Here is a 14,855-nt window from a genome sequence, read left to right as displayed (position 1 = left end):
TTCCAGAAAAGCATTAGGGGACTCACTGGGGAGCTGTACAGTCTCACTCACATAGATAAATTAGTTGGTTTCCTAGCCACTGCCTGTATCTCTGCTAACACAGTGGTGATAATTGAAAAATGTCTCCTTATCTCAATCAATTTTGTAGTCCCCGCTTGGGCAAGTCTGAGGAAAGATTTGCTCCAAATGGACTGGGTCATCAGTGGGGAAACCATCTGGTACCTGGACTGCCTTCAAGGCACTGTGCTGGATTCACTCTCTTTCCTCCCAGGTTAAAAGCACCTGTAAATGTTGCTGACAATCATCCCAGGTAGGCTGATGTGTGAAGAATACTGTCTCTAATAAGGATATGAGCCCCTGGGATTTTTCACAAAAGGATAAAATTTGCTGTTGCCAGTTATACAGGTAAATAGGATTTTGTTATGTGGGAGGAAAACCAGTACCATGTTGATAATAATAACTTGTGACATCTTCAGGCTGCAGGCTGCTGCTGTTCCAAGTGAACCCTGTCCAAAATTGACTGCCACAGAACTTGAATGGAACCCCAAATTGTAAACACATTGCATATTAGATCAGGAACATAGGAGCTTTCCCTGGTTTGTGCTGATACCAGGTTAAATTGGTACCATGACTCATACTGGTCCTACAAGTGATGGAGACTAGCTCTTGAGATGCAGACAGGAAGGATGAAAACTGGGTCATCTGAATGTCACATCTTGCATCTGACATTGGAAACATAACAACAAAGATAACATCATCCCAATAAAAAATTGGGCTAAAGACTTAAAGAGAAACTTCTCTGAAGAGGAAAGAAGGATGGCCAATAGAAACATGCAGAAATGCTCAACCTCTCTAGCCATAAAAGAAATGCAAATCAAAACAACATTGAGGTACCACCTCACCCCAGTTAGAATGGCTATAATCAAGAACTCTAATAACAACAGATGCTGGAGGGGATGTGGACAGAAGTGAACCTTACTGCATTGTTGGTGGGAATTTTAACTTGTTCCACCACTTTGGAAAATAGTATAGAGGTTCCTCAAAAGACCCCACATACATCTCCCCTAAGACCCAGCAATCCCACTTTTAAGCATTTACCCAAATGATCACAAACAAGACCATACTAAAACTGCCAGCACAACTATGTTTATTAAAGCATTATTTACCATAGTTAAAGTATGGAACCAACCCAGATGCCCCTCAGTAGATGAATAGATCAAGAAAATGTGGTTTATATACACAATGGAATTCTATGTTTCCATCAGAAAGAATGACATCACCCTATTTGTTAGGAAATAGAAAGACTTGGAAAAATCATATTAAGTGAAGTAAGCCAAACCCAAGGACACATAGGTCCTATTGTTTTCCTTATTTTCAATAACTAGTATATGTCTGAGACAAGCAGAAAAGGTCAGATAAGTTAATGTTAGGTGAAATGAACCCCAAAATAAGTATTCAAATATTTTTGCTTTCATGCAATTGTTTCTAACATATTTATAAGATGATTTCTTTGTGGCTTTGTATATCCCTCCCCCACTGCATAACCCCTGCTTTCACTGTATTTGATGTTGGTATAATCTATGGAGGAGAAGGGAAAAAACAAGTAGTTTAACTAGGGATACAGGTGGACCCAATGTAACAATGAGATGTACAAATCGGTATGTCAAAAAACGAACTTTACAACTTTGATGGGAAGGAATGGGAAGGGGAAACAAAAGAGGAGACAACAATGATTGATAAGAAATGTACTCATTATCTTGCCCATGTAATTATAACCCCTACAGTATTTTCACTATAAAAAAATTAACAACATTACTCTTATTTAAGTTCCCTGATAATGACCAGTACTGGCCACACTGGCCCAACATTTTTCTTCCTTACCTGGGAGTCAGAGGAGCAGAAGCCCCAGGAGCTGAGCAGGGGCCCTCAGGTCCATGCTGTGTGCTGATTGGGACTGACTCTTACACAGGATGTGAAATCCTATAAATACACCATGGTTCAATATTCACAATATTTGGATACACTGAGATAAAATTTTCCTGTCTAAGGTAATATATGACTTTATTTTTTGGTAACTTGCCTTGGGGACATAAAACCAACACTGACTGAGCATTCTCATGGTCTTCTCCACAGCCAAGACCTTCAAACACCAAGAAACTCCTCCTGTATTCCTGCTAATGGAGAAATTTGTTTTGCATTTTTGAGAATGAAAGGTTCTCTAAATGGATCTAAGACACAGAAAACCAGATGCTCTGGAACCTCAGGATATCAAGGATCCATGTTCAGAGAAGCTATGGGTGAGGAATTTACAATGAATTTACTTCCCGTGGATTTCATATCACTCAGGGCATATACCTTGGTAGGATCTAGGTCGGCACAGAACAAAGAACCACACAGACCACTGTCAGCCTCCTCTCTGACCTGCAGCAATGAGGGTTTCTCTGCTCACCTAGGAATCTGTTCCTGAAAGGCTACAACTTCTCCATATGTAATCCTCTATCTATATATCACTTCCTTGGAAGTTTGTCAATAACCACAATTAACCAAGGAAGATTCTTAAAGTACTGTAGAGACAGTAGTAAGCCAGAGTCCAAGATCTGGAGAAAGAACTGAAGCTCAACTCAAGAACAGCTATGTGAGAAGTAGGGAAGAATTGGCTTGTGAGCATAGTGTAAGAGGCAAGTGGGGTGAGAAAACTGAGAAGTCCTCATTCAGAAATGCAGAGCAGAATCATTGGAGGTGTCCTTGTATGAGAAACAGAAGGATGTGGGAGAGGGTCTTGATGTCATTTCAGAGCTGAACCCTCATCCCTCAGCCTCCACTCCACTCCAACACCTGTTCTTAAAGAAGTTCCCAGGCTCCCAGCTGCCCCCTGCAGGGCAGCAGCTACTGTGAGATTGCCCCTTCTAGTGGTGACAGGAGGAAGTTCATGTGCCTCAAAGGCAATGAGCTGCTGATGGCTAGAGTGACCTATGTCCAGACCCCAGCCTAACTCTAGTAGACTTGATGACCAGGCAGGGAGTGAGCAGGAGTTCAGGATTCAGGCTTGGTTTCTGCTGATTTCTGTCTGGGATGCTCTTTATATTCTTGTTAGGACACAGGAAGGAGTCTTGAGACCATGTCCTTATAAGGTGTTCACTGGCATCTGAGCAGGAGAAAAAAAATGCATATGCATCTACGAACAAAACCAATGAAACTTTGCATATAGTCATTTTTTCTGATTCTGATCAGAAAACGAAGCAGGCTCACACTTTTATTTTCAAGGAAATGTTCTCGTTGAATGCAAGCATCCTCAGGATGAAGCCTCAGTCCTGCTTCCTCCCCAAGGTCAGAGCAGAGAGAAGAGAAGCAAGGCTGTGACTCCATGTCCAGAAGTCAACTCCTGAGGGAGGCTGATCCTGTTCAGAGAGAGTTGGTTTGGTGCCTTACTCTGCCTGCATTGCCATGAAGAACATAAATATCTTAGTCTGGGCAGACAAAGCAAAGTATTTTTTAAACCAAAATTCTAAAGTTGCAAAGTCAGGAGCTATCATCTTATTTGGTCTTTCTAACTGTTCAACTTCTTGGAACATTCTGAGGCCTTGATACCTTTGACAGACACAGAGACAGAGACAGAGACAGAGCAACCAATGCCTCATCTCCTAATGGTATTAGTACTACGGGGTTTGCTACAGCTCCATTGACCTCACATGACCTCACACACTTCTTAAAGGCCTCTTTGCCAAGGACACATATCTCTGGATAATATGAATCAATTCTTAAAAGATGGCCTTTGCTGAGAAAGAAAGCAGGAAATAGAGACAGGCCCAGCTTCCAGTCTCCAAATACCAAAGACAGAAGACTTTTCCCCACAATTCAGCCTGCAGGCAGCTCCTCCTGAGTGTCCCTTATCATAGTCAAATGCCCAAGCTCAGAGCCTCTTCATTGATGATAAAACACTAATTCTATGGCTTCCTTATGACTGCTAAACAGCATTTTTGTTTATTGTTTATTGTTTCTCCTCCATCTAGTGGTATTTTTTTAATATTACATCTCACAAAACCAGAATTTTTTATAGGAAGAATTAATTATGAATTACATTTTAAAATGTCTTTTTATCCTTTTCTATAGATTAAATTCAGATTGTTTGATTGGTGTGTGTGTGTGTGTGTGTGTGTTCGTGTCTTTATGGAAGTACTGGAAGTCAAGGACTAGGTGCTGCCCTTAGCTCAGTTGCTCTACATCTGGATAACTCCACTTAAACCTTTTTCGCTGGTTAATCAGAGACAGGGTCTCAAAGTCTTTCCTTCCCAAGTTTCTTTGAACTCTGATCTCAGATCTTATCAGTAGTACCTGGATTAGATTGTATACTTTTTGAGAAAAGTAATGCAGAAAGAATACTGTCAGTATACCACATCAGGAGTTGCATTATAACCTATCTTATTTTTTCTGGTAGTAATAATTAGGAAAATGAATATGTTTTAGATAAGATATGTCTGCCATCATGGCAGCAGCTTTCATTATTTTTCCTATTTGATTTGTTCACAGTTTATTAAGAATATTCTATTCCTATTGGAGTCTATATCTTCTGTTTGTATTTTAGGTTGTCCTCTTCTTCCTCAGTGATTCTACACTCAAAGTTTTAGTCCCTGGTATTACATTATAGAGTTGTGGCTTCAAACTGAATGGATATTGCTTTGTTTAACATGAGAAATGTTTACTGAGATAAAATTCCTCTTTTTTCCAGTAGTATGTGTGTTTGTAAGAGAGAGAGAGAGAGACAGAGAGAGAGAGAATGGAGAGAGAGATAGAGAGAGACAGAGAGAGACAGAGAGAAAGAGAGTATTACCTGATTTGCCAGTAGGAAGTTGAAGAATAGAGCTAGGAAGTCCACAAAGTTGAAGACAGAAAAATGAGAGATAAAAGCTGCACAGAGATCCCAGAATCTCTTCAAGTCACCCCTGGGATTCTACAAAATATGAATCACTAACTGCATGTGGAGAGCTGAAGTGATAAAGGAAAATCTAACTCTCTTTGGTGCACAACAGGTGCGTGTGAGGAGAACCAGTGGCTCCCCTGTGCTTGTCTGACTTGAGTCATGATGTCTTACAAGGTTGCTTGTGTTGGCTTCCTGAAGTCAGTGTGCTGGAAAAGTATGATAATTCCACAAAAAAGAACCTGTTGCTCTTCATGTGGGTTGTCACTGTTCTTAGTTAAAGATGTCAAGTGCCTTCAGCACCAATGGACTTATGAGGTATATTTTTGACACAAACTACTGAATTCTTAAATCAAAGGTTCTGGAAACCACACTAAGAGTGGAGCTGTAGGGGGAACCCCAGCTGTCTGAGGCTCTGTACTCACTTGCCTCCTGCAGAGAAGAACTGCCCCTCTCATCCTGCTCCAGAAATACTGTACCCAGACACCAGTGTTCACAACCCATCTGCTGTCCTGCAGCTGTCCTGTGCTTTTATATCCACATCTCACCCTCCGGAGGTTAAATCTATGAATGCAAGAAGTTTTTCTACACATTCAGCTTATTTTTTTTCACTCATAATTATTTTTGCTCATTTAAAGTCTCTTAAAAATCTATATCTACATATTGTTGCCTAACAAGCTAACAAAGTTTCCACTACAAATAAGAGCTGTCCCTTTCAACTAAGTGATAGTGAGTCTAAATGCTCTCAGATCAGCATCCATCTTCTATCATAGTCAAAGTAAGCTAGAACATGTTATAAAGATAGGTTAACTTTCCATTGCTGTGACTAAGATCTTACTGAAAGCAACTTGAAGGGCAGAATTCTTTACTTCAATCTTACATTAGAAATTGTAGTCTGCCATGTGAGCACAGTGTAGTGGAGTTCACATCATGACCCCCAAAAATAAGAGTGGATATTCTACTTCCTCCTCCTTCCCCTTTTCTTGCAGAAGAGACACCAGCCTATTGGAAGGGGCTGTGGACAATGGTGTTCATCTTTCTCTCTTAGTCAATTGTCTCTAGAGAAACTTTCACAGACAGGTGCAGAAGTGTACTTAACCTACAAGTAATCCAACCAATGTGACAATGCAGAACCACCTGAGAAGTCATCAAAATTACTTCTGTTTTCTTAAACCTTTCATGAAAATAATAAGTTTAGGAAAATTACTTAGCAGTGTATATATGTTTACTCCAAAGTCTCCATGTTCTGCATTCTTACGTATCTTTCTCTAGAAAAGGCTCTGGAAAAACCTTTCATCAGATCCCTCATTGTGTGTGTGTGTGTGTGTGTGTGTGTGTGTGTGTGTGTGTATCTTCACATGATGTATTTTTCTCTGAATATTTATATATATACATATATGTGCAGTAATAAATAAATATTTGTGCATGTTTTTAAAATATATGATCCATAGAGAAACATACCCATATATGTATGAATATGCCACCTATTGACTGGGCAACACTGTGAGCCACCTGGTCCCCGCTATTCATTTAAAATCCTAGCTACTGAGGAACCTGAGATCTGAGGCTCTCAGTTCAAAACCAACTTGGGCAGGAAAGTCCATGAGACTCTATCACCAGCTATAATCACTGGAATACCAGAAGAGAAACTGTAATTCAAAGTAGTAGAGACCTAGTCTTAAACAAAATAACTCAGGGGCAGTGGCCAGGCCGTGAGTTCAAGCCCTAAGACCAACAAAAATGCACGAGTAGCTGATGAATATAAGTGCTTGGGGTTGTATGCCAAAAAGGTTTAGGGTAGCTGGGTGCTGGTGGCTCACATCTGTAATTTTAGCTACTAAGGGAGATGAAATCTGAGGATCAAGATTCAAAGCCAGCCAGGGCAGGAAAGTCCATGAGATTCTTAGCTCCAATAAACCACCACAAAACTGGAAGTGGCACCATGGATCAAGTGTAGAGCACTAGCCTTGAGCTGAAGATCTGAGGGACAACACCCAGATCCAGAGTTCAATCCTAAAGAACGACCGAAAAAAAGTTTTGGGGTGGTTCACTGTGCTCTATTTTTGTTAAAAACCAGTTGATTAACTATGAATCTTTATAAAAACAATCAGGCAGGAAAGAGAAAACATCTACAAGATATATTAACAAATATAATACATTTTAGTTTATTTATTGAAATATCTGAGGAACACAGCACTAATATTATCCATATTGCAGTATTATATAATATAATGTATGGTAATATATAAATAGAGCAAGAAAAAGGAGACATTTCATCCACCACCACTGAACCTGGATGTGGTCCCAGATTGCAAACTAGTGGCAAAATAAATCAGGAGCTTAGGAGCATTCCCTGGTTTCTGCTGGTACCAATGTAAATTACTGCCAATGCCCTGACTGGCCCTGCAAGGGATGGAGACTCTCTCTCCAAGAGATGCAGACATGGATGGCAACTGGGTCAACTGAACATCACATTTGGCACCTGACAATGGAAACATAAAATCCAGTAGCCATTTAGTAAATTATGCTTTCCAAGAAGAGCCAACTAATCCTTAGCATTGTCCATCCTTACCTGGGAGCCAGAGCATCAGAAGCCCCAGGAGTTGAGCAGGGCTCCTCATGTTCATGCTGTGTGCTGACTGGAACATTCTATTGAACAGTGTGTAAGCAGCTTATCAAGTCCTTGGACCTTGCTCTGGGGAAGATGCAAATCAGCAGGGGCAGGCCAACTGCAGGATGTCAGATCTCAGTGACCAAATAGAGACTTAAGGACACCATATGGCAAATTTGCCTCTATACAGGTTCCTCTCTGATAATGGGAAAAAAGATTGATTCTTTTTCATTTAAGAATAAATAAATGATATAACATTAAAACTGGGAGAAGTAAAACCAAAAGCCAGTCCATTACTTCACATGGCACTGAGTAGCTGTTACTTAAGTTGCAAACTCTACAGCTAGCTACATGAGAGATGACTCTGATGTTTGTTCCCTTGTCAAAAGTTTAATTGTTATTAGGCTGGTCTCATTTTTTGGACACCCCCTACTTAGACCATGTGTGGCCAGCTCAAGGCTCCCCCTAGTGGCACAGCTGTTGCTTGATGACTTACCCATTCTCTCTGGAGTACCATGGGTAGTTCAAATAGCAGCATTCTCTTAGGGCAGGGGAAGCTGCAGAGGGAGCTTCTGACCAGACATAGCCACCTGTGATCCTGGGGCTCTGGGCTTAACTGAAACATCACATAATTGCTTTGTTGCAGGCTGGACACTGCCAGGTGCCTGTTGCCTGACCTCAGTTTAAATAAGGGACTTCAAGACTAGAAAGGATGGCTCTTTTCAGTTTATTGCATGAAGGAGTTATACTAGTCCAAGTTAAAAGTGGACCCCAAATGGTTACATTATGCAAGCTGTGAGGTTTTTAACTTGTGACAAGGGAAAGGAGGGAAATTCTACTCATTGCAAGGAAATCCTCACTTAAGCTTTAGTGAGCCATAAGCACTTAAAACACATGAACCTTCAACTGATCGTCCTTAGCCTGTCCAGGCTCTACCAGGAACTGACATATGTTCTTGTGCTGGTCACCCTGTAGCTGAATTACTTCTCCATATTCTGGATGCTTAATTACAGTACCATTGCAGGCAAATTTCTTCTTAAACAACTTCAGTAGTTTCTTTTTATCATAATAGTCAGTGATCCCTTGGACAGTAGTAAGGGTCTTCCTGCCATTTCTCTATTGAATTCTTTATTTTTTTTAAATGTTTTTATTGTGAAAATACTGTACAGAGGGGTTACAATTACATGAGCAAGGTAATGAGTACATTTCTTATCAAGCATTGTTGCCTGCTCCTCTTTTTCCCCTTCCATCCCTTCCCTCCGATCTCCACAACTACATTCCTCCCCCCAATAGCGTCTTGTGCACCTCATTGTGAAATGTGTCCACCTGTACCCCTACTTAAACAATTTGTTTTTTTTCCCTTCTGCTTCCCAAATTATACCAACATCAAATAGAGTGAAAACAGGGGTTATACCGTGGAGGAGGGACATACAAAGCAAAAAACAGACAAAAAAATGTGGTACATTATAAATACATTAGAAACAATAGCAAGCAAGAAAGAAAAAAACACTTAGATATAATCCTTGGAGAGAGCAGGAAACAGGTCATCACCCTTACTTTCATCAGCAAAGGAATCAAAAGGGTGAAGGTTCTGAATAGCAGACAAAGGATAAGATTCCTTTGCCTAAATTATATTAAGTGAAGTAAGCCAGGCCCAAAGAAACATAGGTCCCATGGCTTCCCTTATTTGCAATATATAGTATATGTCTGAATCAAGCAGAAAAGGTCAGATAAGGTGATGTTAGGGAAATGAGCCCTAAGATATATATTCAAATGTTTTTTTTTCTTTCATGCGACTGTTTCTAACACATTTATAGCATTATTTCTTTGTTGCTTTGTATGTCCCTTCCCCACAGTATAACCCCTGCTTTCACTGTATTTGAGGTCAGTATAATTTGTGGAGGGGAAGGGAAAAAACAAATAATTTAAATAGGGATACAGGTGGACCCATTGCAACAATGAGATGTACAAGTCATTATGTCGAAAAAAGAACTATACAACTTTGGCCCGGGAATTGGGGGGTTAGGGTAGAGAAATGGGAAGGAATAGGAAAGGGAAACAGAGGAGGAGGCAACAATACTTGATAAGAAATGTACTCATTACCTTCCCCATGTAATTGTAACCCCTCTATAGGTATTTTCACAAAAAATAATAATAATAAAGAAAAGATTAATTACGTGAACATAAAAAAAATTCTAATGAGCCAGTTTGGAAAGAACTGTCCACCCAAGGGCACAGTGGGGCGTTTCAAAGAAAAGTATAAGTGAAGGTCAAAGGAAACATGAAGTTCAATAAACTTATAAAAGACAGATGATCTCACTGGTAATCAGGAAATTCAAACCCCAGAGGACTTGAAGACATACATAATGTGCCAGGACTCAGGGTTGGCAAGTCTGTGAAGTGATGGGTATTTTCCTAGAGTGCTGGTGAGAAGTGAAAATTGGCTTGAGGACCTTGGAAGAAACCAAGGCTGCGGGGTAAAGTGGGAGATGTACCATTTGTAAATGGGCTGCCACACAACACCTCCTCTCCTGGGTATACATGAAACACCTTGCTCATCATCTCTAGAAGAGGGAAACAACAGCCATCATCCAGAAACAGAAGACACTGGAAACATCTCAGGGTCTAGCCCAGGAGAAATAAACTGTCCTGAATTCACAGAAATGCAATGCTCTAAGAAACAAAAATGAACTACAGCCATATGCATTAATGCAGGAGAATCTGAGAAACATAATGTTGAGGTTCAAAAAACCACTGAAAAATCTAGGAAGTATAATCCCATTTTTATAAACATAGAAGATGCATTATTTGTATTTCTGTCACCCTAAAGAAAAACAAAGAAGATGCTAATACTATTATTCTGAACAAGCTTTCTTAAAGGGAGAAATCCAGACTTCAATGTTACTGAGAATGTTATTTCTTAGGCCAGGTAGTCAGTAAATGATATTCATTTTATTATTTGTCAGTAAATAATACATCTATATCCAAGATTCTCATTTGACTATAGTGTATAATCAATAAATATTTAACTAGCATTCTAATTTATTATGAAATGATGTTTTGGCTATCATTTACTGGAAACGATGATCTATATTAAACACTAAACTTCTGTGTGACAACAAAGAATAAGGGTTCTGATAAATACAGAAATCCCTCAGACTTTTTGGTACATATTTAAATTAGCTTTGTGTTATGGAGCTGAAAGGTGTGCCAGAGAGTGAATCTTTTCTCTGCTGACTGCAGGAAGGTGTTCATTTTCTGTCTGGATAGAGATTGGCACCCTTTGGATGGGAAAGCATGGAGGACAGCATTCTTTCTCCATTTCCTTAATTGGTTTGTTTCCACGGCTGCTTGAAATCCTCTTATTTACCTTCTGGGTGCAATCAACTTGTCCTTGTCCATAAGCAGGTTTGAAGAATTTTTGTGTATGTAAGAGGATGGGTTCATAGTTATGGGAAGAAAAATTGAGATAGAGCATGTTAGGATTTTGTCCTTCAGACATCCTTTAGAATCTGTGAAGAGTCCTATAAACACTGAAACATTAACCTAAGGAACACACCAGGTTATGATGAATAGTAAGACCATGTTCAAACTCTGAAGACAGAGAGACCTCTAGATCTTAAATTGTTGATAATGTTGACTACATTCTTCAGCAAACATAAGAAGTCTTACAGAAAACCAAGTATGGGGCCCCATATATGTAACCTCAAGAAAATACTCCCAGGAGCAGGCAGCAATTCTTGATAAGAAATGTACTCATTACCTTGCCCATGTAACTGTAACCCCTCTGTATGTTATTTTCACAATTAAATTAAAAGAAAGAAACAAAATGAAGAATTACTCCCCAAATAAAGAAAGAAAATACTCCAGAAAAGAGACTAGAAAAGAGAGAAAGAGAGACAATGAAACAGAAGAAGTGGTTAATTTGGAATATGATTTCTCTTTTTAGTAAGGATTTTGAACAAATAAACTATGGGGAATGATTATATTTGAAGAAATTTTCTAACAATAGAAATGTGGAGGATGGAGAATAAGTAATTTCAGAGCAAGAGAGTTAAAAATAAGATCCTAAAGCCTTCTGCTAAATGTGGTTTGATAACATATTTCAAGTTTGGGATATAGATAGCTAAATAGATATCACACATATACATAGATAAACGTAAATATATATAAGTATAACTGTATAAATTATATATATATATATATATATATACATATATATATGGACAAGACAAATGGCCACTGGCTGCAGTTGGATTGGTGCAGAAGTGATCAGCAGTTCCCTAAACAATTATCCAACCTGAGAAATGAAAACTCACATCAGGTGATGAAAGATATTGAGGAACTCTCTCCCATCTACCCAACCTACTTCCCACTAAACCAGAAGTAAGAAGCTAAGATCAGAACACACCCTAACAGCAGGGAGGGTTAGAAGATCAGTGTTGATGATCCACACCTGTGGGACAGTCTACAGGAGGCCAACTCACCGGGTTCCAAAGCTCAAGTCTTCCACTGGTCTTCCCAGTGGAACCCTGTCACTGAAACCCAGCAAGCAAATAAAATGGTTCCCACCAAGCCAGAAGTCTCACAACACTACAAAGAACCTAGAAAGAGGCAAGAAAGGCTGTACACACTGTACACACACACACACACACACACACACACACACACACACATATGTATATATGCAATATATGTACATTTGTATAGGTTTCTGCATATGTGTATGTACATATATGTGTATATATGTATGCATATACACATACATACACAAGGGAAAATATACTTATATATACACTTATCTCTAGAAGACCAACAGCCACTGTCTTCAGTTAGATTACTTCAAGCGTGAGCAGCAATTCCCTAAACAAGTATCCAACCTGGGAACTGCCAATACACATCTTGTGATGGAGGAGATCAAGGCACTCCCCCGTCTACCCAACCTGCTTCCTACCATAACAGAAGCAACAAGCTCAGATCAAAACACACCCTAACCACAGGGGGTAGGAGCTCAGTGTTGATGGTCCACACCTGTGCTCAGCCTACAGGCAGCAGAATCATGAGGTTTCAAATTGCCAGTCCAATTTGGTCTTCCCAGTGTGACCCTGTCTCTGAAACAAAGCAAGCAAACAAAACAGTTCCTTAGCAAGCCAGCAGCACACAACCCCAACAGGAACAACAAAAGAGGAAGGAAACACTAGGAAAAGACACTGGCCAGTACAGATTTGCATACAAATGTATATATATGTATATATATAATTATATATAACTATATATGCTTGTGAATATATATGTATGTATATATGTTTGCACATATACATAGGTTAAAATACACACATACACACATAAATACATATTTATTTATTCATTTATATATTTATTAAACTTGACCAGGCAAATGGCCACTGCCTTTAGCTGGATTGGTGCAGGCGGGATCAGCGATTCCCTCAGCAAGTGTCCAATCCTAGAAGTGCCAACGCACATCAGGTGATGAAGGACACTGAGATCAAATCGGCAACAATAGCCCTGGAGTTTGTGGAGCAACTAAAAAAGTATGTCTAGGGTTATGGGTTATCTTTAAAGGTGGAAAATAATACAGGGCCAGATAGAGAGGATCCTGTAAACAGGATGGAGACAAAGGGAGTGTTAGTGGAAGTTGCCAGTTGCACCATCCTCTGGTCCCCCAGGTCAGAGGAATAGTGGGGGATCTCTTGATGCAGGAGTTCCAGACAAGAAGGGCAGAGCCGACACTTGGCCTTGGGAGTTGTAGGGAGGGGACTTGTGGAAGGTCAGGCAAGGTGTATCATGGGAGACCCCCTGCTAGGATGTAAGGGTGTGACAGGCTTGAGACAGGGAGGGGCTTACAGGAGGAATTGTGGGAAGAGGTGGGGCAGTAAGAGTTTATATAAAGCAGGCAGCTGGTGGGCAGGATCATTCTGGACGCGGCTGCAGAGAGGACCAGGAGGAAGCCTACGTGCCTCACAGCGATCGACCAGAACAAGAGTCCCAGAGCACGGTGAGTGACCCACGGCATTCAGGAAGCCAGGTGAGTGTCCTGGGTATCTCTGTAGACATAGACGGGGTTGGCAGAAGGATGGAGGCAGCCCAGTGGGAGTGCAGAGCCGTGAGGCAGATTCAGGAGCGCCTGGCCTCCAGCACAGATGCTAACCAGCTATACAAATCCTTGAGGCTGCTCTCAGTCATGCCCATCACGACAGAAATCCTTGCCACCACGGGTGTCAGAGAGACAGTGAAGGGTTTTAGGAAGTACCAGCAGGTGGGCATTTTGGCCAAGGAGCTGGCCAAGCGCTGGAAGACCTTGCCTGTGCTGAGGCGCAAATCAGAGGCTCTGAGCCGGGTTCCTGAGCAGGATGGCGGTGAAGAACCCAGGAAGGATGATCTGGGAGAGGGGGAGTGGAGAAGGATGATGAGGAAGCCGGAGACGGAGGACATGTTGAAGTCCTCAAATGTGGATGCGTTCTCTCAGAGAAGGGCGAGTGACCCGCAGGATCCAGGAACACAGGCGAATGGGTCCAGCATCTCTGTAGACATGGTGGAGGGTGACATCGGGATGCAGAATGCCGAGTCTGTGTGCGGAGTTGTGCGGCAGCTCCAGGAGCGCCTAGCCTCCAGTACAGACACAGACGAGATTCTTAATTCCCTGAGGCTGCTCTCAGTCATTCCCATCACGGCAGAAATCCTTGCCACCTCGGGTGTCAGAAGGGTGGTGAAGAGTTTTAGGAAGCACCCACAGGTGGCTGCTTTGGCCAAGGAACTGGACAAACACTGGAAGACCTTGGCTGTTCTGAGCCACAAATCAGAGGCTCTGAGCCAGGTCCCTGGCCAGGATGGAGGTCTAGAGCCCAGGAAGTACTATCTTCGGCAGGGGGAGGGGCAGAGGGAGGTGGAGGATGGTGAGAGGGAGCAGGAGGACCTGTTGGAGGCATCAAATGTGGATCTGTCCTCTCAGAGCAGGGCGAGTGAACCCCTGGATGGAGGAGTCCAGCTGTGTGGTTCCCGTGTCTCTGTAGACATGGCCAGGGGTGGCATGGGGACGCAGACCGCCGAGTGGGTGTGGGGAGCCGTGCAGCTGCTCCAAGAGCACCTGGCCTCCAGCACACATTCGGAGGAGCTCCGCAAATCCTTGAGTCTGCTCTCCGTCTTGCCCATCACGGCAGAAATCCTTGGCGCCACGGGTGTCAGAGAGATGGTGAAGGATTTTAGGAAGCACCCGCTGGTGGGCAGTATGGCAAAGGAGCTGGACACACGCTGGGAGACCTTGGCTCTCCTGGGCTGCAACCCAGCGCTTCTTTCTGCGATTCTACAGCA

General features: G+C 41.6%; 1 pseudogene; it reads right to left on the bottom strand.

Moving 5' to 3' along the window:
- Positions 1-8,275: 8,275 nt before the first annotated feature.
- Positions 8,276-11,028, bottom strand: LOC122114186 (annotated as a pseudogene).
- Between the last annotated feature and the right edge of the window lie 3,827 nt (positions 11,029-14,855).

Source organism: Dipodomys spectabilis, unplaced genomic scaffold (assembly GCF_019054845.1).
Source record: "Dipodomys spectabilis isolate Male_0828 unplaced genomic scaffold, ASM1905484v1 ptg000106l, whole genome shotgun sequence".
NCBI lineage: Eukaryota > Metazoa > Chordata > Mammalia > Rodentia > Heteromyidae > Dipodomys > Dipodomys spectabilis.
Note: the sequence above shows the minus strand (reverse complement) of the source record. Positions and strands in the feature narration are given on the sequence as shown.